The following is a 25049-nucleotide window of genomic DNA, read 5'->3' as shown; positions in this document are numbered from 1 at the left end:
GTAACAGTATGTATGCATACTAAAAAACATAGGAAAATGGGTTTGATACTCAAAAAGGCCTTTTACAAAGACAAAAATATGATCCTGAGAGAGAGAAAGCATACATTAATATTGAAGTTCCATTTTTTAATAATTATTAAAACATTACATAGAATTGATATGAGAAAACCTTTTGGCAGTATAAAGAGGCACCCATACAAATTCACTTGGAGATGAATAGTAGTTTTCCTAAGTTTTGATTAAGTACCATCGCTTCCTACCATAACTGCAATAATCTAGATAAGTCTATTTGTCAGCTAAAGAGATTAAAGGGAAACCTGAAACTATGTATACCCCTTCTGTGCTATCTCTAGAAGTCAAAAGCTCATGTTACACTGCTGTTCAGGAGAATGGCTAGCCATTCAGGCATCTTAAACTCACACACAGCTTTTGGTGAGCTGCTGTCCTGCTCACAGATAAACAGCTCATGGTTCTTTATCTCAGCACTGCAAAAATCAAAGCTACTATGGTCAATGCCAGAGTTATGGCCGACTCCTCCCCTCTGAGGACAAACATAAGTACTGCACAGCAAAAAAAAAAAAAAATCACAATCTGGCTAAAAGTGGCAGACTAGCCCTTCTCACAAAGCAATTTTTTCTCCCTGACACCAATTTTATCTTTTTGCGGTTTAAAAACTGTGCTGTAATCCAAATCTGGGATCTGGGAAAGGGGGAAATAACAGTTTGACTATTATAATCCCATGTGAAATATAGGTCAAAATCAAGCTTGTCTTGCTTGAGAAATCTCAGCATTCTGAAATATGATACAAAATCCACAGTCAACAGTCCAAAAACAGTAATCAATATTCAAAAAACAACCTCAGATAAATTCTACAAGTACAAATGGTCCCATTTCTATTTTAAAAGGAGGAAATACAATACTTTATTTATGTATCTTACACACCTAACAATTTTTCTTTTCCTTTTCTTTCTTTTTTCCTTCCTTTCTTTCTTTTTTCACCTAACAAAGTCTACCAAGTCTGCTGTTACAATCCACTATAGATCCTTGAAAAGTAATAATAAAACAGCCTTTTAATTTAATTTTTTTAAAAATCCTATAATGAATTAAGAATACAGCTGGCCTCTGATGGCCTCCTGGGTCTTGGGTACAAAGATGTTCTTCAGCTAATCTGTCCTGTACTTCTCTTCCCATTGCAATCAATATGGACAGGTTGCTTACCTGTAACCATGTTTCTTCGAGTGTACTCTGTGAATTCACACTAATGGAGAGGCTGCGCCTGCGCAGGTCCCAACGGAAACTCTTCCCAAGCTGAAGTTTAAATTTTGGCGGTAGCCACGCCCCTCCGTCCCCGGAGGGCATATAAGGCAGCCCTCGGCGTCTCCTCTCCAGTTCCTACGCCGCAAAGGCAACGAGAAAGGAAGAGGGTTTGCCAGAGGGGAAGGAAGGGCGGGCTTGTGTGAATTCACAGAGTACACTCGAAGAAACATGGTTACAGGTAAGCAACCTGTCCTTTTTCTTCGTGTACTCTGTGAATGCACACTAATGGAGACTAGCAAGCTTAGGTCTCGGAGGCGGGCTAAGCAAACCCTGACAACGAGAAAACTGTCCAAACATATGTTTATTAAGCATGAAAACATCAAAGAAAACCCTGGTCCAAGGACCCATTAAGGTATTGCATCAAACACACGCCAAACACCGAAAGCAGTTCGGTCAGGCATGATATAACCCTTTAAGAGCACATGTGAAAAAAGCAGGAAAACATCATTCCCCTAAGGGGGAAGGCAGTAGCAATAAGGCACGGATCATCAGGAGAGTAGTGCAAACATGTACCAAACAGGAAAAAACAACAAGAGGGTCGCATGAGAAAAAAGCACCCACATAGAAGTCATAAATGCAGAAAAGTTAGGACAAGCATGAGGATAAAACCGCCCTAGCAAAGGCGGTATCCTTCAAAGTTTTTTGGTCTAACCTGTAGTGAGACACAAATGTAAGGGGGTTAGACCAGATCGCTGCCTTGCAGATGGAGTCCAGGGAAATGCCCCTTAGGAAGGCAGTCGACGTGGAGAGACCTCTCGTCGAACGCGGGCGAACCGACGGGGGAGGAGGTCTTTTGGCTAGTTCATAGGCCAGTTCAATGGCCTGAGCAATCCAGTGTGAGAGTCTTTGAGAAGAAATAGGATTGCCCAGTTTATCCGGGGCATGGGCCACAAAAAGTTTTGGGGTCTTTCGAATGTCCCTAGTACGGTCCCGGTAGAACAGAAGTGCTCTACGCACATCAAGGAGGTGCAGTCTCCGCTCAAGGGGAGACGAGGGGTCTGGGAAGAAAGCGGGAAGGACAATGTCCTGGTTAAGGTGAAAAGCAGAGACCACCTTGGGAAGGAAGGTGATGTCCGGACGGAGAACGGCGCGGTCGTGATGAAAGCGGAGGTAGGGTTCATCGACCCGAAGGGCCGCCAGCTCCGAGGGTCTGCGCGCTGAGGTTATGGCCACCAAGAAGGCAACTTTCCAAGAAAGGAGACGTAGGTCGGTCGAAGCCAGCGGTTCAAAGGGAGAGGCAGTAAGCTGGGAAAGTACAAGCTCGAGGTTCCACCCTGGAGTAGGAGGTTGAGTCGGTGGGCAGATGTTGTTGTATCCTTTCAAGAAGGTCTTGACAAGGTGGTCGGAGAATAGAGATGGTCTACCATGTTGTTGAAAACACCAGGATAGAGCGGCCAGGTAAGATTTCATAGAAGCAAGAGAAAGTTTTTGGTCTGCCAGAGACATAAGGAAGTCCAGCACAATCGGTACCGAGGTTGGGAAAACAGTAATTCCTCGGGAGCGAAGAAAGGAGCGAAAGCGAGAGACTTTATAAGTGTAGGCCCTGGTTGTAGCCGGTTTGTGAGCTGCGCGGAGGACCTCCTGTAGGTTTTGCGGGAGGGAGGTCAGGCGAGAATCCTCCAAGCAGTGAGATGCAGAGAGGGGAGATCCGGGTGGAGGATCTGGCCGTTCTCCCTGGATAAGAGGTGTGGCAGAAGAGGTAGAGTGAAGAAGGTCGCCTTGGAGAGATGAAGAAGAGCCGGGAACCAAGATTGACGAGGCCAGGCTGGAGCTATCAGGATCGCCGACGTAGGTACCGACCGGAGTTTCTGCAGGACCTTCGGTATCAGAGGAAAAGGCGGAAAGAGATAGATCGGTTCCGCCGACCAGTCCAGAAGAAAGGCGTCTCCCAGGCAGCCTGGAGAGGAGGACGGGGGGAGTCTTGCCCCGTATCGGGGCAGCTGAGCGTTCTCGGGAGAAGCGAAAAGGTCTAGAGTGGGGAAGCCCCATTTGAGAAAAAGAGAAAGAAGAGTCTCGGGGTCGAGCATCCACTCGTGGGAGGAAGTCGTCATCCTGCTGAGGGCGTCCGCCAAGTTGTTCTGGATCCCGGGAAGGTGAATCGCCGAGATTTGGATGTTGCGGGCTATGCACCAATGCCACAGTTGGGAGGAGAGGAGCATCAGCTTCCTTGAACCCGTGCCACCCTGTTTGTTGATGTAAAAGACTGCTACCGTGTTGTCTGACTGAATGAGTACAGATGTCTGGGAGATCAGGCGTGAGAAGGCTCTCAGAGCCTTGAAGATAGCAAGGAGTTCGAGAAAATTTATGTGATTTGCCTTCTCGGAGGGAGACCAAAGGCCCCGAACAGTGAGACCCTTCATGTGGGCTCCCCAGCCGAAGTTGGATGAGTCCGTGGTTATGGTAGTGGAGGGAGGAATCGGGTGGAACGGAAGACCCCTGCAAACGTTGGAGAGGGACTTCCACCAGAGAAGCGACCGACGAGCGTGAGGCGGGACCGAGAGAAACCTCGAGTTGGGGTGGCGGAATGGCTTGAAAGCGTCTATGAACCACCTTTGAAGAGGCCGGAGATGAAGCCTGGCGAACGGGGTCGTGAAGACTGTGGAGGCCATGTGGCCGAGCAGTACCTGGATGGATCGAGCCCGAACCCTCCGGTGGGTCTCGCAGAAAATGATTTGTTGGCGAAGAGCTAGAAACCTGTCGAATGGAAGGGAGACAGTTTGAGCAATTGAGTCGAACAGGGCACCGATGAAGCAGATCTTGTTCGACGGGGTGAGGTGAGATTTGTCGTGGTTTAATTGAAGACCGAGAGATTCTAGAAGACAGAGGGTGTAGTCGACGTGACGTCGGAGAAGGGCAGGGTCGGATTCGACCAGAAGCCAGTCGTCTAGATATGGAAAGACTGTGATCCCTTGGAGCCGGAGGTGGGCAGCCACGACAGCGACGACTTTGGTAAAGACCCTTGGGGCCGTAGCGAGGCCAAAGGGTAAAACGGTGAACTGGTAGGTCTGGTCGAGAACTTTGAAAGAAAGGAAGCGTCTGTGGTTTTCTCGAATCGCCACGTGGAAATAGGCGTCTCGAAGGTCTATAGACACGAAGTAGTCTCCGCGTTGAAGCATCGGGAGGATGGAGGCGATGGAGACCATCCTGAACTTGGTTGGACGTATGAAGACATTGAGCATGCGTAAGTCCAGAATTGGGCGGAGGCCCCCACCCCTCTTCGGGACCGTAAAGTATCTGGAGAAGAAGCCTTGAGGGTCCTGTACCGATGGAGAAGGCCGAATAGCCCCCTTGGCGAGAAGGGCGTCGACCTCTGCGAGAATTTCTTGAGAGGGGTTGGAGAGAAGGACTTGACCCGTGGGCGGGAGTTCCTCGAATTCCAAGGCATAGCCTTCTTGGACAATTTTGAGAACCCAGGCATCTGAAGTAATAGATTTCCACCGGTGAAAGAAGGGAGCCAGGCGGTCTAGAAAGAGACCATGAGGCTGATTTGGTGAAGGGGAGGGGTGTGGAGGCATGAGAGCTGCATCGGTACCGAAGAAAGAGTCTTTGGAAAGAGAGATGGCGTCAGGAACGCCGGAGAGGTTGAGCAGCAGTGGGGGTGGCTCGGCCGCGTTGTCTTTGTGGCTGAGCGGCCCGACGGGGTTGCTGGCGATTTTGGTTGTTTGATACCGAGGGACGCCGGAAGGATTGATGGCGGTAAGAAGGAGGCGGGAAGCGTCGAAAGCGTTGAGGAAACCACTTGGTGCGGTGAACCTGGGGTTGATCGCCGCATTTAGTGGCCAGAACTTTAAAGTCGTGGTTGGTTTTTAGTTTGTCGTCGGTGCCAGAGTTAAAGAGGCCCATGGCGTCGAAGGGGAGGTCTTCGATGACCTGCCTCGAGGAGGAAGACAGACCGGAAGATCTCAGCCAGGCGTGGCGACGAATAGCAATGGCGTGGGCAATCATCTTGCCGGCCGTGTCGCCCGTATGCTTAGCCATCTGGATTTGATGATGCGCTAACGAATCGGCCTCTTGTTGGAGGGTGGACATGACGGACCGGTCTTCATCCGACAATTTAGAGAAGAAGGGCTGAGCTTTCTCCCAAAGGATCTGCTGGTATGCCCCCATACAGGCCCCATAGTTCGCCATTCTACAGAGTAGGAGAGCTCCGGAATAGAGCTTTCGACCGACCGCATCGAACCTCTTGCCCTCTCTGTCTGCAGGGGTAGTGGATTCACGGCCGGAAGACTGAGAAGCTTTAACGACCATGGAGTTCGGGTCGGGATGGTGTTTAAGCCATTCCAAAGTGTCGTCATCTGTACGATACCAAGACTCGATTCTCTTCGAGGTAGGAGGGATCGAGGAAGGAGTCTTCCACGAAGATTGGATGACATCTAGGAGATAAGGCAAAAATGGCAACAGGGTGGCTGGAGGGGCCTGGGCTTGGACCCGTTTGAAGACTGGGTCAGTAACTGCCTTGGAAGTCTGTTTGATTTCTAAACCCAGGGCGTCGGCCATTCTAATCATTTGTTCGGAGAAAGCCCGAATGTTGTCGGTAGGCGAAGGAGGGTCCACCTCATAGGCGTCATGAGGAGGAGAGAGATCAAGGCCTAAGGATACCACCGAGGCCGAGAGGGCGGAATCAGGGCGATCTATATCGATCTCATCGTCCCCAGCCCCTTGAGGGGACTGGGGGGGAGATGACAACACAGTCTCTGGTGGCGGCAAAGCCTCAAGAGCAGGAGCCATCTGTGGGCGAGTATCTTTGGAGGCCGAGGCCTGGGCCGCTCGAGCCAGGCGAGTGGTCTGTCTACCCCGTTCCGGTGTCGAGGTCGGGGGAAAAAGCTGCTGGCGAGACGGACGATGAGAGACAGCAGGTCGAGGAGAAGGCACCCTGACCACTGTCTGAGTGGAGTGGTGGGGTGAGTCCTGCAACTCGCCATCAGAAAGTTGTTGAGGAGAAGTTTGGCGAGGTCGCTGAGCAGGAGCGATCGGAGAGGACCTTCTAGAAGAAGTCGCCGAAGAAAGGACGTCCATCTTGGAGGAAGCAGAAGAGGAAGAACGTTGGGTAGCCCTCTTCTTAGCGAGTGGTTGTTTTGATGGAACCCTCAGGGATTTTCCCGGCGTGGGAGGGACCATCGCTGAGTCGGATTGGGACCGACAAGCTTCCTCGTGAGCCCTTTTAAGGGCGATCTTCATCGCAGAGGTCGACGGAGGAGCCCCAAGATGGGATCGGGCCGAAGATACGGAAGCCACCGAGCTCGATGTCGAGGAAGGGCCGACCCGACCAGAACGTGTCGACACCGTAGCCGTGGTGAGTGTGCACGGTGGTTTAGCGGCCTTAGACGATCTGGAGGCTCTGGACGCCTTAGACGAGACCGAAGGGGCTTTAGCTGTTGAAGCCGACATCGAACCCGGATTAAGCGGCGGCTTCGTGCCCGAAGTCGACGGAGCGGGTTCAGGGGCAAGCGATTTTTCGTAGAGCGCCGCTCTAAGCCTCGCGGCTCTATTTTTTCTAGCCTGAGCCGTTAGGGCCAGGCAGAAACGGCAGGTACCGACGACATGTGCCTCTCCGAGGCAGTAGAGGCACTTGGCGTGGCCGTCGGAATCAGGAATTTTAGCGGCACACTGAGTGCAACGCTTGAAGCGAGTCGTAGACATGAGAATCCGAAGTGAACCTTGCGGCGGAAAAAAAGGAACTGGAGAGGAGACGCCGAGGGCTGCCTTATATGCCCTCCGGGGACGGAGGGGCGTGGCTACCGCCAAAATTTAAACTTCAGCTTGGGAAGAGTTTCCGTTGGGACCTGCGCAGGCGCAGCCTCTCCATTAGTGTGCATTCACAGAGTACACGAAGAAAAAAGAAGATTTATGGTGCAATATCAGAAGAACAGCGTATACAAAACATGACTCCACCAAAAAAGAGAAGGTCAGCAGTTCTGAGAAAGGAGGAATCAAAATCGCATGACTCATGAATGAATTCATATATTACCAAATGCTCACATATATCAAGGAAGCAAGAAAGCAAAACACCAGAAAATAACAATCTGACAACTGAAAGCTATCTTGGAAACATACAATGCAGCCATGGATTATTTGCATACTTCATACCTTCGTAATTCACATAAACTGTGGCATGCCAGAATGAACTGCTCTGGGCATGCTACAATTTGTGATACTATCGTGAAAATTCATGTTTGGGAAATAATCTTTCACATGTTGAAAAATGTGAGAGTCTGATCTCAGCATCCAAGTTATTCTAAGCAGTTGGGAGTGATCAAGGCAGTTGCTGATAACAATCTAAACAGCAAAAAGGAAGCTGTTCCAAAGGCCAATTGAAATGGGGCAGGGGGAATTTTTTTAATGAAGTATTTTTGGCTTGAACAAGCTCCATGTGGTAAGATTAGAAATGACCACATCCCAACATATGCTAATTTTCAAATGTGTTTCAGGATGTGATAACTTACAATAGTGCCACATGGATTTACTTTCAAGAGTGCTTGTAGCACTTGAAAACAGAAAAGAAAAAAAAATCAACTCAATACTGACTTTCCACTTTACAAATGTTTTAAAGAATTGTCCCCAAATCCTGTAGTGATCTTAGACACATTGGAATTATTTTAAATTTGGAAACTGAGAATTGTACACACTTATGTGTTTCACTTTACCCAACAGATGTTCCTGGACTCTTCAGCAAATCAGCAGCATACCCATATGCAAACTACAATGTGCAAAACTACTAGTACAATGTTATAACCAACTGCTGAAAAAATAAAATATTTATGGGTGCAGACTTTTGCTGTTCCATTTTTCCTGTTCTCATTCTTGGAAAAACCTTCAGATATCATTTCAAGGGTGATCCTTAGGACCCCTTACTCAGGTATTGTAATTCTGGAATTAGTTCTCTCACTTATATCTTTAAGAGGGGAACATGCACATTTTTATTATATTTTATCCTGTTCATATTCTTACGTATGTTTAGGCACAATGAAAAATTTCTTCCCCCAATCCTTTGTTTCCACTCTGATGTGGTGTCTACAAAAATGTAGCTAACTTTGATTTTGATTAGTCATAAGGAACATACAGTAGAGTCTCACTAATCCAAGCCTCGCTTATCCAAGCCTCTGGATAATCCAAGCCATTTTTGTAGTCAATGTTTCCAATATATCGTGATATTTTGGTGCTAAATTCGTAAATACAGTAATTACAACATAACATTACTGCGTATTGAACTACTTTTTCTGTCAAATTTGTTGTATAACATGAAGTTTTGGTGCTTAATTTGTAAAATCATAACCTAATTTGATGTTTAATAGGCTTTTCCTTGATCAGTCCTTATAATCCAAGATATTCGCTTATCCAAGCTTCTGCCGGCCCGTTTAGCTTGGATTAGTGAGACTCTACTGTATGAGCTTCCAGATATCGATAGATTTTAATTCCAAACAACTCTAACCACTATAGCAATGATGATGAAGGATGGCACTTGCTATTGAACAAATGTTGAACACATATACCCTCCGTAACCTTGATTCATATAGGATTTAGTAGATTAAATTTGAACACTTAATATATCTAAACAGGAAAGAGCAGTTGGATTGTATTATACAGCTATTCTACTTCTTGTCCCCTCCACGTCAGCCCAGAAATTTCAGAATACCGTAGTATTGTTTTACAACTATAATAATCCTGGGTCATTGTGTGTTTTCCGGGCTGTATGACCATGTTCCAGAAGTATTCTCTCCTGACGTTTCGCCCACATCTATGGCAGGCATCCTCAGAGGTTGTGAGGTATATACCTAACAATTCTGAGGATGCCTGCCATAGATGTGGGTGAAACGTCAGGAGAGAATAATTCTGGAACATGGCCATACAGCCCGGAAAACACACAACAACCCTGTGATTCTGGCCATGAAAGCCTTCGACAACACATATAATAACCCTGTGTGGTAAGTTAAATATAGAGATATCACATTTATCCAAATCTACCTATTAAGCTTCGTAGCTCAGCAAGGAATGTAAATGCACATCGAAACACAACATCTAGCCATTGCACTGCCTCTCCTAGGGCAAAAGCAGTTAACATGAGATGAAATAAAATGCATCTTTCAATAAAACAATGAATTATAAATTAAACATATAAATAGAAAAAAATCATGCTAATTTCCAAAATACTATGTTAACACACAATTATCTTTATAGGAAGTTATTAATACATTTGTAATCTGAAATCAAAACAATTTTCACCTAATGCCACTCACAGAAAACTAAATACCTGGCTATAAATGAAGGCAAAGCAGGTAGTGATCTCACTGTGGAGGGAAGGTGATTTTCTTAATCAATGCCAAAACACTTCCTACAGATCTATGTCAAGCATCAGTTGGTAGATGTGGCAGACGATGTGCAGTCTCATACAATAAGGAAAAGTTCTGGTTTGGTGTTTCAAGTTTTTTTTTACAAATCCCAGGGTGTAGTCAAAGTATTATTAAATTGCCACAATGGAACAAGACCCAAGAGTCAAAGATCAGATAGATGCTCTTGGTGCCAGCAGGCCCTGTTGACTTTCAATTTTAAATAGAAGCCAGAACTATCTTGGGTCTATTTCAGTTTCATTTGTCTTTCGTTCTTTCATATCAGAAGTAACTTTGTTTTTCCAGATTTTAATAAATTATTTTTATTGAAAACATTTCTGTGTGGGACTGAATCCCACATTCACATCTGTGATTCTTCATCCCTTGTTCACCAAAGCAACCTAGTTTAGTAAACTGTGAAACAGTCTTAAGACATGCATATCCCTGCCACGTCCAAGACATAATCTTTTTATCTAGTAGCGAAGATGGTACTTCCTAATTTAAATTCTGCGGCTGTACGGATGTGCAACTTGCTTCATAAAACACATCCGCATTGGCATACAGTGGAACCTTGACTAAAGAGCAACCCAACTTAAGAGTGTTTGAGTTAAGAGCCATTGCTTGGCCTGTTTTGCTTTGACATACGAGCAGCATTTTGAGTTAAGATTAAGAGCTAAAAACAGAGGGAGTACTAACACCACAGGGAGCACTAGCACAAGAGTACAGGGCTTTAGGGCTTCAAGGGAGCAGCCTCCGTGCCTTCGTGTCTCATGTTCTTGTCTGTTTTGGGAAATTGCTGTTTACTTTGCTCTTGTCCACTTTGGGATTTTGTTGTCTGCTTTGCTCTTCTCCATTTTGAGGAACATTGGGTTAGCTGACTTTGTGTGGTTTTTATTTCCGGTATGTTTGGCTTCATGAAGAGAGAGAGGAGCCTCCAGTGGCCTAGGGGATAAAAGCCTCGTGATTTGAAGGTTGGGTTGCTGACCTGATAGCTGCCAGGTTCGAATCCCACCCAGGGAGAGTGTGGATGAGCTCCCGCTATCAGCTCCAGCTCCATGCGGGGACATGAGAGAAGCCTCCCACAAGGATGGTAAAACATCAAAACATCCGGGCGTCCCCTGGGCAACGTCCTTGCAGACGGCCAATTCTCTCACTCCAGAAGCAACTCCGATTGCTCCTGACACGAAAAAAAAATGAAGAAAGAGGAAGAGAGAGCAAGAGATGGAGTAAGGCTGAAATGAGTACACTATGAAGAAAATGATGCTTCTGCCTTTTCACTTTGTGCTTTGTGTTTTCTTGCCACAACTTTGTGCTTCTACTATTTTAAAGTTGATCTTTCTTTTTTATTGTTCCATGTGAATGTGCTTTTTTACATTATTTGTTATTCATAAAGTACATTTTCTAATTTAAAAAACATGTAACAAAAATTGGGGAGGAGGCTGGAACAGATTACTGGCATTTCAATCCATTTCAATGGGAACATTCGCTTTGAGATAAGAGCAATATAAGTTAAGAGCTCAGTCAAAGAACAAATTCAATTCTTAACTCAAGGTATCTTTATGTATGTATGGAGACCAAGCTTTTTTCAGGGAAAAAGGATGGGAGTCACATGAATAAGTAAGTTACAACAATGAGGTGCCAGGCACCTCCAACAGCTGGATAATAAAACAAGAAGAAAAATATCTGGATCTCTGGAGAAGACACAAAGTATTCACTACACAGAGCTCAGCTTCTGGAAAACCTCCACCCACAAGTATTTTACCTGGAAATGCAGAAAGACATCAGGAAAAGAACACCTAGGCTCCTATGCTGCACAGCAACACCCTAATCACAGGATTGGGGATTGGGACATGACACAGATGTGAATTTTTCCCAGAGTCCAAACCCCAAGTGTGTCCCCATTAACTACCTCTATATGCAAGGGTTCAGGAATAAGAGCTCTCAAAGCCCCAATTTGATAATTGCCTGGAACTTATATTAAAAGGATAGGAAAAGCCATGCACTTGCAATATAATCACCAACAAGAATGTCTAGTACAGGGGTCCTCAAACTTTTTAAGCAGAGGGCCGGTCCACAATCCTTCAGACTGTTGAGGGGCCAAATTATCATTTGGAAAAAAATACAAACAAATTCCTATGCATACTGCACATGTCTTATTTGTAGTGCAACAACAACAACAATGACAAAAGAACAATACAATATTTAAAAATGAAAACAATTTTAACCAACATAAACCTATCAGGATTTCAATGGAAAGTGTGGGCCTGCTACTGGCCAATGAAATAGTCAAGTTAATTAGGATTGTTGTTGTTGTGTGCCTTCAAGTCATTTCAGACTTTGGCCGAGCCTAAGTCTAAAATTAATTATTTATTTACTGCATTTATTTACTACATTTATATCCCACCCTTCTCACCCAGAAGGGGATTCAGAGCAGCTGTATGTACATGCAATATATTATATTATTAGCATAGCACAATATTAGCATTATATAATATTATATTGAACTATACCACTATATTATTATATAATATGTAATATATAACATATAATTAATATTATTATATGGTATTATTATTAGTATTATATTGTATAACATAATATTATTATCAATATAATCTGTATATACAATATATTATATTATTAAAACTGATATAAAAATATTATATTATAAAACTGAGAGCAGGGGCCAGGTAAATGACCTTGGAGGGCCGCATCCGGCCCCCGGGCCTTAGTTTGGGGACCCCTGGTCTAGTAGATGCACCAACATACTCATTCAGGTAATTTTCTGTTCCACTCATGGCCCATGGCGGTTCATTTTTTACCCAGTTACCATAATCCCATTTCACTTACACTCACCCCCCCCACAAGTAATCATTAAGCTACTTCACCCATCCTCTTATTCAAAATTTTATTACATTTCCACCACTGAATTCACTATTCTGTAAGCAGAGAAAAACTTGGAGAACATGAGGTGAAAAGACCTCCCCTTTTACTCTTGCTAGGTGATCTGCTAGGTGAAGTCCTAAGAATCAGAATTCAGACCTAATTAGGTTCTATGGAGAACTTGCTTCTCCCTTTGAATTGTTCTGAGCTCCCCCACAAAATGAGGCAAATGCCAAAGTCTACTCCTAAGAACCTGCTTGTTCACCTTCTATCTCACTCTAATGGGGCTCTCAAAGCAAAACAGAGAATGGAAAGCTGCTCTAGGAAGCCCCTCTGGCTGTTCTCCAATTGCAGCATTAACTGTATAATGGTAGTAGGAATACTAGGATAAAGCAGTGTTTATAGGGGAAGAGAATTTTCCACATACCCCCATCACCGAGTTGGAGGATTCATCCTGCCTCATTGAGAGTAGGCTCGGGCTGTGGCGCAGGCTGGTGAGCAGCCAGCCAGCTGCAACAAATTACTCTGACCAAGAGGTCATGAGTTCGAGGCCAGCTCGGAACCTATGTTTGTCTTGTCTTTGTTCTATGTTAAAGGCATTGAATGTTTGCCTTTATGTGTAATGTGATCCGCCCTGAGTCCCCTTCGGGGTGAGAAGGGCGGAATATAATACTGTAAATAAATAAATAAATAAATAAATAAATAAACTCTCATTATAGAATATACAAGGCCCATAGCAAGTGAGAGAAGGTTTCCTAACATTAACTATCTCACAGATAGTGGGGACTCAGGGCAGCTAACATGGGGCCAAGCCCGAATAAAAACAATCTATATATATAAAATGATAAAGTTGTTTGCGCAGTGACTATAACAACAAAACTAAACATCCCAAAAATACAAAATTTGGCAACACAATGCAAAAGGCTTGCCTCCAGGTTACAACAACACAACCACACCACAAAACCACAATCCAGACCCACAAAACTCACAACAACGCATCATGCGATAACAACACAACTAAACGCCCCAGAAATACAAAACTTGGCAACACAATGCAAAAGCCTTGCCTCCCAGTTGTAACAACACAACCACACCACAAAACCACACAGGACCCACAAAACTCACAACAACGCATCATGACTATAACAACACAACTAAACGCCCCAGAAATACGAAACTTGACAACACAACGCAAAAGCCTTGCCTCCCGGTTGTAACAACACAACCACACCACAAAACCACAATCCAGACCCATAAAACTCACAACAACGCATCGTGACTATAACAACACAACTAAACGCCCCAGAAATATGAAACTTGGCACACAACTAAACACCCCAGAAATATAAAACTTGACAACACAATGCAAAAGCCTTGCCTCCCGGTTGTAACAACACAACCACACCACAAAACCACAATCCGGACCCACAAAACTCACAACAATGCATCGAGACTATAACAACACAACTAAACGTCCCAGAAATACGAAACTTGGCACACAACTAAACGCCCCAGAAATACAAAACTTGGCAAAACAATGCAAAAGCCTTGCCTCCCATTTGTAACAACACAACCACACCACAAAACCACAATCCGGACCCACAAAACTCACAACAATGCATCATGACTATAACAACACAACTAAACGCCCCAGAAATACAAAACTTGGCAAAACAATGCAAAAGCCTTGCCTCCCAGTTGTAACAACACAACCACACCACAAAACCACACTGGACCCACAAAACTCACAACAACGCATCATGACTATAACAACACAACTAAACGCCCCAGAAATACGAAACTTGGCAACACAACACAAAAGCATTCCCTCCCAATTGTAACAACACAACCACACCACAAAACCACAATCCAGACCCACAAAACTCACAACAGTGCATCGTGACTATATCAACACAACTAAACGCCCCAGAAATACAAACCTTGGCACACACCTAAACGCCCCAGAAATACAAAACTTGGCAACACAGCACAAAAGCCTTGCCTCTCAGTTGTAACAACACAACCACACCACAAAACCACAATCCGGACCGACAAAACTCACAACAACGCATTGTGACTATAACAAATACAAAATTTGACAACACAACTCATCCACCTCCCCAATCCCTACATTCACACTTGGCCTCCAATAAAACAATTACAATAATAACAATGACAACAACAACAACAATAAGAATCAACACCATCATAGGCAAGAAACAGCCAGGCACTGAGGCTGAGAGGCCAGTCAGTGCTACACTGGGCCTCCAAAAAACAATACAGTAGCCTCTAACTTATCCAACCTTCATGACCACTACAACAACAATAATAATAAACACCTACACAGGCAAAACAAAAAAAAGACTATTGTACCACAATAAAAATATAAACCGCACTCAGCAGAATCAGACATTACAACTAACAACAAACAAAAGACAACAGGGATCTCAAGCAATTATCAATCAACACAAAAATTGAAGAAGGTAACAGACTTCAAATACTACTACTAATGTGAGTATAAAGAAGGTGGAGCTCACAGCATAAATACAACCTAATGTAGACTGACCAACACCACCAGACTCAGACACAGCAACGCGTGGCCGGGCACAGCTAGTAGCAATATAAAACACAACAATAGACAAAAATCATGCACAATTATAAAAATGTAAACGTTAGCCAATAAAAACAAATGACAAGAACTAATAAAAAATGGATTAAAACGGAGAGGCTGTAAAAGTAGACTGGGTAAGGTGCACCATATAAATATTGTAAACACGAGGTGACTGATAAAATGCTGCAAATTCTTGGAAGTGCAAATTGGAATGGGAATAGACCCTGTGTCTATATCAAGTTGACAAAGGTAAAAAGTGCAAACCGGTACAAGAATGGTCACAGATACAGATTGCTATGGGGATGAGCAATCTTTATCTAAAGGCCTGAGTAAAGAGCCAGGTTTTCAGGCTCTTTCTGAATGCTACCAGGGTGAGGGCTTGCCTGATTTCCCTGGGGAGCGAGTTCCAGAGCCGGGAGGCCACCACGGAGAAGGCCCTCTCTCTCATTCCCACCAACCGCGCTTGTGATGGAGGTGGGAGCGAGAGAAGGGCCTCCCCCGACGAATGAAGAGATTGTGCAGGTTCGTAGGGGAAAAGGCGATCACTAAGGTAGGAGGGTCCCAAACAGTTCAGGGCTTTGTAGGTGATCACCTGCACCTTGAATTGGGTCCGGAAGGTGAACAGCAGCCAGTGGAGCTCCTTAAGCAGGAGGGTTGAACACTCCCTATAGTTAGCTCCAGTTAGAAGCAAGGCTGCCGAACGTTGGACTAGTTGGAGTTTCCGGGCTGTCTTCAAGGGCAGCCCCACGTAGAGAGCATTGCAATAGTCCAGTCTAGAGGTAACTAAGGCATGGACCACCATGACCAGATCAGACTTAAGTACATCACTGATTAGTAGCATTACTAATTAGTCACTTGGAAATGAACAGTCAAGGTGTTCATGCAACTGATGGAGAACAAGAGTAATAAGAGCAGAATGCCTAGTTCCTACAAGTATTTTATACAGAATGAGTGCTAGGGTGTTTTCAGTTTTAACTGAGAAAAATTGCCTAACCCAAGTATTTCCCATTGCAGTATGGCCTTCACAAAAATGTATCACACGTAATCTAGTCCTTTCAGCTTTTCATCTCCATAATTTTCCTGCTAACTTAAATAGTTGCTGATTTAAAGCTTTTAATATCACCAAAAGTGCATCACATAGGTTCTCCTCAGTAAACCCACACAACTGTGTCAGTCATTCCAGTATCACCTCTTGACTGCAGAATACAGACAGGTGGCTGAGGCTGTGCTGGAAAGATGATCAGTCAGTACTGTTTTATACTCAGCCTGCACTGACTGAGACTAGCTCTCTGGGACTCTTTCAATACTTTCCCCAAATCCTTGCTATCCAATAGTTTATAGAGATGCACACTTTAACCTTGAGCTACAGTGTGTTTCTCGCACTACCCTTACCAGGAGTTCAAAACAACTTCTCACTACTACAAGTCAAAAGCAGCCTTGATCCTGGAACTAGAGTACACCGCACTGAACTGAGCTTACAGTAAGAAGAGCAAAACTAAGGCATCCTTTTCCTGGCTGTTTGAAAAGTGACAATGACACTGCCAGCACTGGGACACAGAATGTGTCGTCCCCCCCCCCCCCCCCACTTCATGAATCATTGGGCCTGATCTACAACCACTATGATCCCAGGCAGAAAATGACAATGTCATCATCATCTGTACTTTTCAAACAATGACAAGCAAAGGAATAACTGCCACCATCTACTACTGTCCTTGGCCTTTGAGGGGAGGTTTTTCTCTCTCTCTCTGGGGATGAAATAACAGGGGGAAAGGGGAATTGGGACCCTTTGAACATTGCTCTGAATACTCAGGAGACAGAAAGCCCCCAATAAATATACTCATTGCAATGAAATGCTTGAAAGGTCTGAATTCATTGACAGTATGAGCAACCTTGAGTTCACCTATCACAATGGAAATCTTCCAAAAGAGCTACATTATGACATGTGGCCTATTGAGTTGCCTCCCTGAGAGGCCATATCTGTTGGAAATGGCAACCTTCTAGAAGCCTCCTGTACTTGTCATCTGTTATGTATATAATTGTGATTGCTTACTATATTGTATGTATATATTGATATGCCTAGACATATATATATATTAGGTTGCTCATATATATATTGATATGCCACGATGGCGAGGGGTTTCCCAAGGGGCGAGGTCTCGCGAGGGACATCCCTCGCAAGACCTCGGCCCAGGCAAGTGCCTTGCCATTGCGGTTGCCTAGACAGCTGCGATGGCAAGGGGCTTCCCAAGGGGCAAGGTCTCGCCAAGGGACGTCCCTCGGCGAGACCTGGCCCATCTGAGCCATTCAGTTATCCAAGATGGGGCCCACCCCTTTATCTCAGATAACCGGGGCTCTACTGTAGTGTGAATGCCAATTAATCTCCAAAAGGGTCATACTTCCAAACGGCTAAGGTCATGCCTTTCCAAAAATATCTGGCTTCACATTTGCACCAGGGACTTCAAAATCATCAGTTGGAGTTTTCTTCTCTCTACTGAACTAGTCCCTTCAATATTCTGCCTATCATCCTACACAAAATCCACATGTTCAACACAAGAGTCCAGGAAGAGTAGAAAAATTGAGGCGGGGGGGGGGGGGGAGAGGAGGGTGGATGAATTGCTACACCTAAGCCACCCTCCCAACTGTAATATAAAAAGGTGAATAAAGGAAATCAGTCAGTCAAACAATACAGGGCATATGGGCGAGATAAAGGAAAGCTGGAAACAGGAGAAGGCAGCACAAGAGTCGTGAATCATGTTCTCTGAATAATCTTTTCTATACTATCCATGATTAATCACTCCTGAAATTTGCTGGCTGTTCCCCTTCTGACTTTAAAAACAACCACAGGAGCAGCAGTTCTGAGCAGGAAAACGGTCAAACATTTTTGGGCAAACTTGTCCAAGTCCAGTCAACTGATCCCAGAATGCTCTTTTCTTTTGTGCATGTGCATTCACTCACTGACAACACACCAGCCCCTTTCAATCTTAACAATTCCACCCCTACCACAAACATACCATTTGCTTATCCATGCCTATTCTATATTAATCTGCATCTGAATATATTTCTGCCATTCATTTTCTCTGTAAAACTGTTTAATGCAAAAAATAAGAAGAAAGCTTTTACTTCCCTTTTTTGGGTGCCCAACTGCACACACAGCTTGTGAGCCAGGAGGCAGCTGATGTGAATAATGGAAGCTGGAAAGCACTAGCAGTCCCAAGAATGGGTCAGGAATAAGTGTAAAGCAGGCCAGAACACCCATTAAATAAATGGGACAATTTCCTCAGGCACTTGCCCTACTGAAGGCATTAAACTGCCACCTGTTGCTATTCACTGCTCCATCCAATTCCAGAAGAGTTTTCTATTTAAAACAGAAATTTAAGAGAGCAATAAGCCCACAAAATATTAAAACATTTCTGACCTGGGGTGTCAAGCAGTCATGTTCAGTTTCTATATTATTAAATTATTTATTATTTAAATGTTAATAAAATAAAAATGTAAAATTTTAAAAATGTAATGGTATGACCTCTAAGGGGTGAGAACATTTGTATTACTGATTATTAGTCAATGTCACAGTGTACAGAACTACCTAATAGATGTATGTAAGATTTATTTTATCATAATAGATGTATGTGAGGTTTATTTTACTTTAACCTAACATAGGGGGAAAAGTAAAGGTTTCCCCCGACATTACGTCTAGTCGTGTCCGATTCTGGGGGTTGATGCTTATCTCCATTTCTAAGCCAAAGAGCCAGCATTGTCTGTAGACACCTCCAAGGTCATGTGGCGAGCATGACTGCATGGAGCGCCGTTACCTTCCCACCGAAGCAGTACCTATGGATCTACTCATATTTGCACGTTTACGAACTGCTAAGTTGGCAGAAGCTGGGGCTAACAGCGGGAGCTCACCTCGCCCCCTGGATTCAAACCATTAATCTTTTGGTCAGCAAGTTCAGCAGCTCTGCGGTTTAACCCACTGTGCCACTGAGGGCTCCCACATATATGTATGAGGTTTATTCTATCTTAATAACATTACATAATACTCACAAATTTCAAAAACTATCTGGGCAGTGCAGTCTTTATTCAGCTGGCCCTTGCTATCTTCACCATTTAGGATTAAGATCTAATTTGGCATTTAAAAACCCAAATCTTTTCCAAACTTTTTCCAAGTCTGTGATTTGAAAATAAAACATCCCTACAAGAGACCAGCCATACAGTGTAAAGGGATATTTCCAATAATTATTTTGTAAATTAATCCATTTTAAAAATAGTCTATGGATGCTCTTGTTCTCAGTGTGAAATGTAACACAAACATGATGACTCTAAAAGTACTGGCCAACTATGATTGTATGAAATTGTCTAGAATGCTTATTTTTGTCTGGCCAATATTGGTCTGTTGTTTACAGTTCATCCAGACATCTTCTACTTTAACTTTATTGTGTCTTCCCTCCACATTTTTGTCTTTTTTCTTAATTTATAAAATCTATTAAAGAAGCAAAGGCAGAACAGCTGAGTTTTTCGCTGCCTAGGAGCCCTCCATCTGGAAGCACTCATATGTAACATTTTTCTGACCTTGTCTTGCTTATTTCTATTATTAGCAAAGGTACTGGCTTTCAGAATCTGTATATGCAGTGCCCTTTAAAGTATGGTCCGCAAGAGGATATACACCACACCTTCGTAACATTCCCTAATATTATTTTACTTTGTTTTGTTTTGTTTTTTGTAAAACTATATAAAGTGAATTACTAATTAGCATTCTGACTGGTATATGCCTCTGTTAAAAACACATCACCCTCTCTCTTTCAGTTAAAATATAAAACTGCTCACATTAATAAATTCATTTAATCACTGATGTTTTTAGCATCCAACTCTGTGCTTCAAGTTTTCAACTGGCACTTATACCAACAGTGTAACAGGGCTTACATTCAGAAAGTTTCAGTGAAAGACATAATAAAGAAGTGAAATAATAAATTTATTTATTTTTGCAGCAGAAACCTAATGCATTATAGGACAATCTTATACCTACAACAATACCATAATATTAACCTCCTCCACTCAGTATGTGTGTATGTTAGATTTAACTCTGTGAAAGAAACATTATAAGCAACTCTGCCATTCCAAGTCTAATTCTAAATGTTATTTTTGTCTGAAACCTGTAAGGCCTTTCAAGTAGGAACTACAGGTACTGAATAGAGACTGGCTTTTGAATGGGTATCTTTTATTCTTAGCTGGAAGACAAATCATATCTCTTTCAGGCATATTATGAAGCATTTTACTTACTAACTAGAAATAGGAAGACTTAGTTGCCCCATGTTCTTGGAATATTTACATACATTAACTGCAATTGTCAGTGTATAGTATATGGTCATCACATGTGTAATATTTGTACTGGCTGTGCTTATTTGTTAGGGGTACAGGAAGAAGCTAGATTTGACTATACCTGTACCATTCTGATGTCACATGGAGCTATTTCCAGCCTAGTTTCCATGGAAACCGCAAGGCCTCTGTACCAGTTAGCAGTTCAATATATAATTTACTCAATTTTTTCCACCTAAGTGATTGGGGCTCATACACAGCAACTGTGTGTGTGCGAGCACACACACGCACAGAGATACATATATATCTATGATTTTTTAAATTATATAACTGTTCGGCAACAGAAAAAAATTAATCTAGTATTTTAAAGAAATTTTATTAGGGGCATCTGAGAAATAGGAAAGGATCATTAAAATTTAAGTTATTGTGTGTTTTCAACCACCATTTTAAGAAGCTGGCAAGGAAGTGAGTACTAAAGAAGGATTCAGTACAAAACAGAACACTGAAATAAGAAGATTTCAACAGGCCTTGGGACCATGTTCTCTAGCACCCTGTTTCTTAATAGATTATTAGTATCAGAGCTCTAGAAGGCAATATGAACACAAACATTTCATGAAAGTCAGAATGATCCCCTCCTACTCAATGGAGTTCACTGTTTTAAAACAGGGGCAAACGAAGTAAAGCCCTGGGGATGAATATTAGCCCCACCAGTCTCTTTTTTGAGGTACCCATTTCCACTAGACCTTCAACAGAAAGGGAAAAAAGCCCTGCCTCTCTTCAAAGCCTCCAGAAATTGTGATTAATCTTTTTTTAAAGGTTCCCCCCCCTCTCCAGTGCTGTATAATATAAGAATACATACTTTTGCAAAACCAGAAATGCACATCTGGCCACTTCAAGTTTGCTTGCTTGCTTTTCATTTTTTGCCATTTTTATAGAAGTCCACACCGCCTTCGGAAGTTCCCAGGGGTAGAAAATTGTTCCCCAGACTCAATGAAGTTGCCCACCCCTTAAAAAGATGTACAGAAAAAAGGAGTCAGTAGACAGAAGAAATGATACAACTGTGTTAAAAACAAACTCATTTCATGGTCAGAGTTGCTCCCATACCACCATGAAGCACAATACCCATGAAAAAATGATGACGAGAGAAGGATCTATTTTTGCTGCTACCCTGTTTCCCCAAAAATAAGACATCCCCTGAAAATAAGACCTAGTAGAGGTTTTGCTGAATTGCTAAATATAAGGCCTCCCCCGAAAGTAAGACCTAGTAAAGTTTTTGTTTGGAAGCATGCTCGCCAAACAGAAATCAGAGCATGCAGGATTGGTAAATGCACGTACCCTAGATTGTTGTACATGGAAATAATGGTAGTAACAAGAAATAAGATAGGATTCTTGATAGGATTCACAGTTTGTCTGGTTATGCTGGTTTATGATGACAACTACTGTACAGTATATGATAAATGTTCATTTTTTTGTTCAACTATAAATGTGAATTCTTCTACATCGAAAAATAAGACATCCCCTGAAAATAAGACCTAGCACATGTTTGGGAGCAAAAATTAATATAAGACACTGTCTTATTTTCGGGGAAAATACATACACACCCTTTCAGTGATGAATCCCCACCCCTTTGGATGGAATCAGGAGTCCTGTGTCAAATTTACCTAAGTTTGGTAGACAAATATTTTGATAGGTACAGCTTTTCATCTTCGTTTCTAAGCTGTACCAGCTGAATATGATCTATTTGAGTTTTAAATACAGTAATGACATCCAAAGTTCAGGTGGTTTCTTGTACCTTTGAAGACTGATCAGTGAACTGAATTAACTGATCATGGCTCTTTCCATCTTAATGATGCATGGAACAAAGGAGGTTCCATGGTAACCTTCAATGCAATCCTTAAGGATGCCGAAGCTTCTCAATTTCTGGACCACACAATCCTAATTATAAGGCCTAAATCTATCATCTAAATCTATCTAAATCTATCTAGTCAGTAAAACTACAAAAGCTGTTATTCGCCAAAATAAGTTACCAGCCCTTGAAAAGGAAACCACTAGATATATCTATGGCATCTTTTGCTACGCTGGATCCAGAAAAAGAGTTCTTTGTTGTCTAAAGAATAGAACAGCTCTGTATTTATTGTCTTCTACCACTCCCAGTTTTTCAAGAATTACAGCACTACCAGGCTTTTCCTAACCCCATATCTGAGGGCATGTCCCAAACACATGCTCTCTGTGGTCCTCTGTGAATTTACACTTGTGGAGTGTAACTGTGCCTGCACTGTGCCTGCGCAGGCTCTAACAGTAACTTCCCAAGCTGTATTCTTTCAAATTTTGGTGGCAACCCCACCCACTTCTACCCAGGGCATAAAAGGTGCCCTGGCCCCACGCTCCCCAGTTCATGAGCTGCAGTAGCAGCTAGAAAGGGGGAGGTTTGCATGTTGAGAGGAGGAACAGGCAGGATTGAGTGAATTGTCCTTCTTCTTTGTGGTCTGTGAATGCACACTCGTGGAGACTAGCAAGCTATGGTTTAGGATGGCGGGACACATGTCAAACTGACACCAGGTAAGTAAACCAAGTAACACATGTATTGCACCCTTAGAAATAAGGACATAGTGCAAGAAGAACAGTGCAACATTTCAATAACCTTAGGCGATTGCCTGGGCAGGCCACACACCTTGAAGTGCAAAAGAAATACAACAGTAACAACATTCTGACAGTGCAGTTTCTTGTGCAGTTATTTCAAGAAGGTGCTGTGAGGCCCAAACTATCTAGCTTATCTGAGGAGGGAGAGCCTGTGTCTTGAACCAACATGTCCTTCAATGTCAAATCTTAAGTGATAGATTGAATTTTGACTTGTTCTATTAATAAAGTTCTTATACATGGAAAAACATTGTGACTTGTCATTAGAGTTTTCTTCTCAGTGGTAAAGTGCTATCTCGAGTGATGTCTAATTTGTAATGGGCAAAGGTTCATGGTAAGCCAAAGGTCAGGACAGACCTGCCAAAGGCCGTGTCCGAGTGGGACCTCAAGTCCAGTCTATAGTGGGAGACAAAAGTCATGGGGTGTGATGCCCCATGGGCCTCGGAGTTGTGACTCCAGCGCCATCATGGATCATGATGATGAAAACATGGGTTTTTTGCCGTCTCAGCAAGAGACGGAGCCATTCCAGATGCCTGTTGTGGATAATTCTTGCCAAGAACCCATTACAACAGACCTTGGACAGATTCTTCCCAGCGCTTCCCCCCCCCCCTTTGCGAGAAGGGAATTTTATCAGGCGAGCCGTTTCCAAAGAGAACATACGAGGAGGAGCGAGAGATTAGCCGCCAGACAGGGCCTCAATTAGCTAAGTTTCTCCTGGGAATTTGCAGGGAGGAACACATCTGGATGAAGATGTGTTTCGCTTCTCTTTCCCTTGGGAAAGGAAGCTCTGGACACCTGCTCTGCAGGAAGATTAAAGTTCTTTAAAAGTTCCCCGCACTTTGAGACCGTTGCGGAGTCAACAGATCAGCCTAAGGATTAACTTCAGTTCCAGCCTAGTGTGGACTGCTTTTAAGTCTACAACCCTCAGTTCCTTTGTGGCTTGCCTTGCCGTGTTCCGTGACCCATCTCGTCGTGTTTCCCAGCCTTGCATCTTGTGCCAAGTATCCAGCCTTGTCTCCAGCTCCCTGCCTTGGACTCACGTAAAACCTCAGAAAAAACTTTGGACGTTTTTCCCTACTCTAACTGCTCGGAGTTAGAGTGTGTTTCAGTTTTGGAATTACAACTTTGAACTCTAATATAATATACTGGACAAAATATTTCTGGAGTATATTTGACCTTTCCTGGAAGGTCTATTGCTGAACTATATCCTCTGCTTGTTTTCATTCTACTATAATATTTCCTTAATAAAGATATTAGATTGTTATTGGCCTCCGTGTGTTGGTTCTTAGTGCTCCGCTGCCAGGGCGTGACATGGGGTTGGTCCAGATAGCTGCTTTGTAAATGGAGTCCAGTGGAATTCCATGGAGAAAAGCCATGGAGGTGGTCAGTCCCCTCATCGACCTAGGCTGGAACGATGAAGGGGGGGATGATGGGCTAGCTGGTAACAAAGTTCTATTGTTGCAGAGTTCCAGTGAGAGAGTGGCTGGGTAGAGACTTGGTGGCCTAAGTTCTTATGATCATAAGATGTAAATAGTTGAGGGAATTTCCTTCCCAACTCAATCCTGTGCTTGTAGAAGAGAAGGGCTCCTCATGTCTAAAAGGTGTAGACATCTCTCGACCAATAAAGCATGAGATTGGAAAAAGGCCAGGAGCATGACCTCTTGGTTTGTATAGAAGGCTGACACAACCTTTGGTTGAAAAGTAATGTCTTCGATGCACATTGGATGCATTTTGCTTGAAACTAGTAGCTGACATCATGAACAAAGTTCTGCAGAGCTGCTGTAGCAGCTGAAGAAAAGGAATTGGAGAGAGTGGGATCAGGGCCCCTTTTATACCTTGGGGAGGAGTGGGCAGGGTTACCGCCAAAATTTGAAAGAATACAGCTTGGAAAGCTTCCATTAGAACCTGCACAGGCGCAGTATACTCCACAAGTGTGCATTCACAGAGACCACGAAGACGAAGCTAAA

The 25049-nt window shown here is 43.4% G+C and overlaps 1 protein-coding gene across 2 annotated transcripts in view; it reads right to left on the bottom strand.

Annotated features, from left to right (window-relative positions):
* Window positions 1–25049, bottom strand: part of tcf20 (transcription factor 20) — a 237147-nt gene that overhangs the window by 107307 nt on the left and 104791 nt on the right. Inside the window, exon 3 of one of the 2 annotated variants that reach the window (XM_062980992.1) lies at window positions 21305–21451. The exons of the other annotated variant lie outside the window; for it this stretch is intronic. The gene's annotated coding sequence lies outside the window, so the exon portion shown is untranslated. The remainder of the gene's footprint in view (window positions 1–21304; window positions 21452–25049) is intronic. 2 annotated transcript variants of the gene reach the window in all.

Source organism: Anolis carolinensis, chromosome 5, assembly GCF_035594765.1.
Source record: "Anolis carolinensis isolate JA03-04 chromosome 5, rAnoCar3.1.pri, whole genome shotgun sequence".
NCBI classification, from domain to species: Eukaryota; Metazoa; Chordata; class Lepidosauria; order Squamata; family Dactyloidae; genus Anolis; species Anolis carolinensis.
The sequence above is the reverse complement of the archived record's forward strand: the minus strand, read 5'-3'. Positions and strand labels throughout refer to the sequence as shown.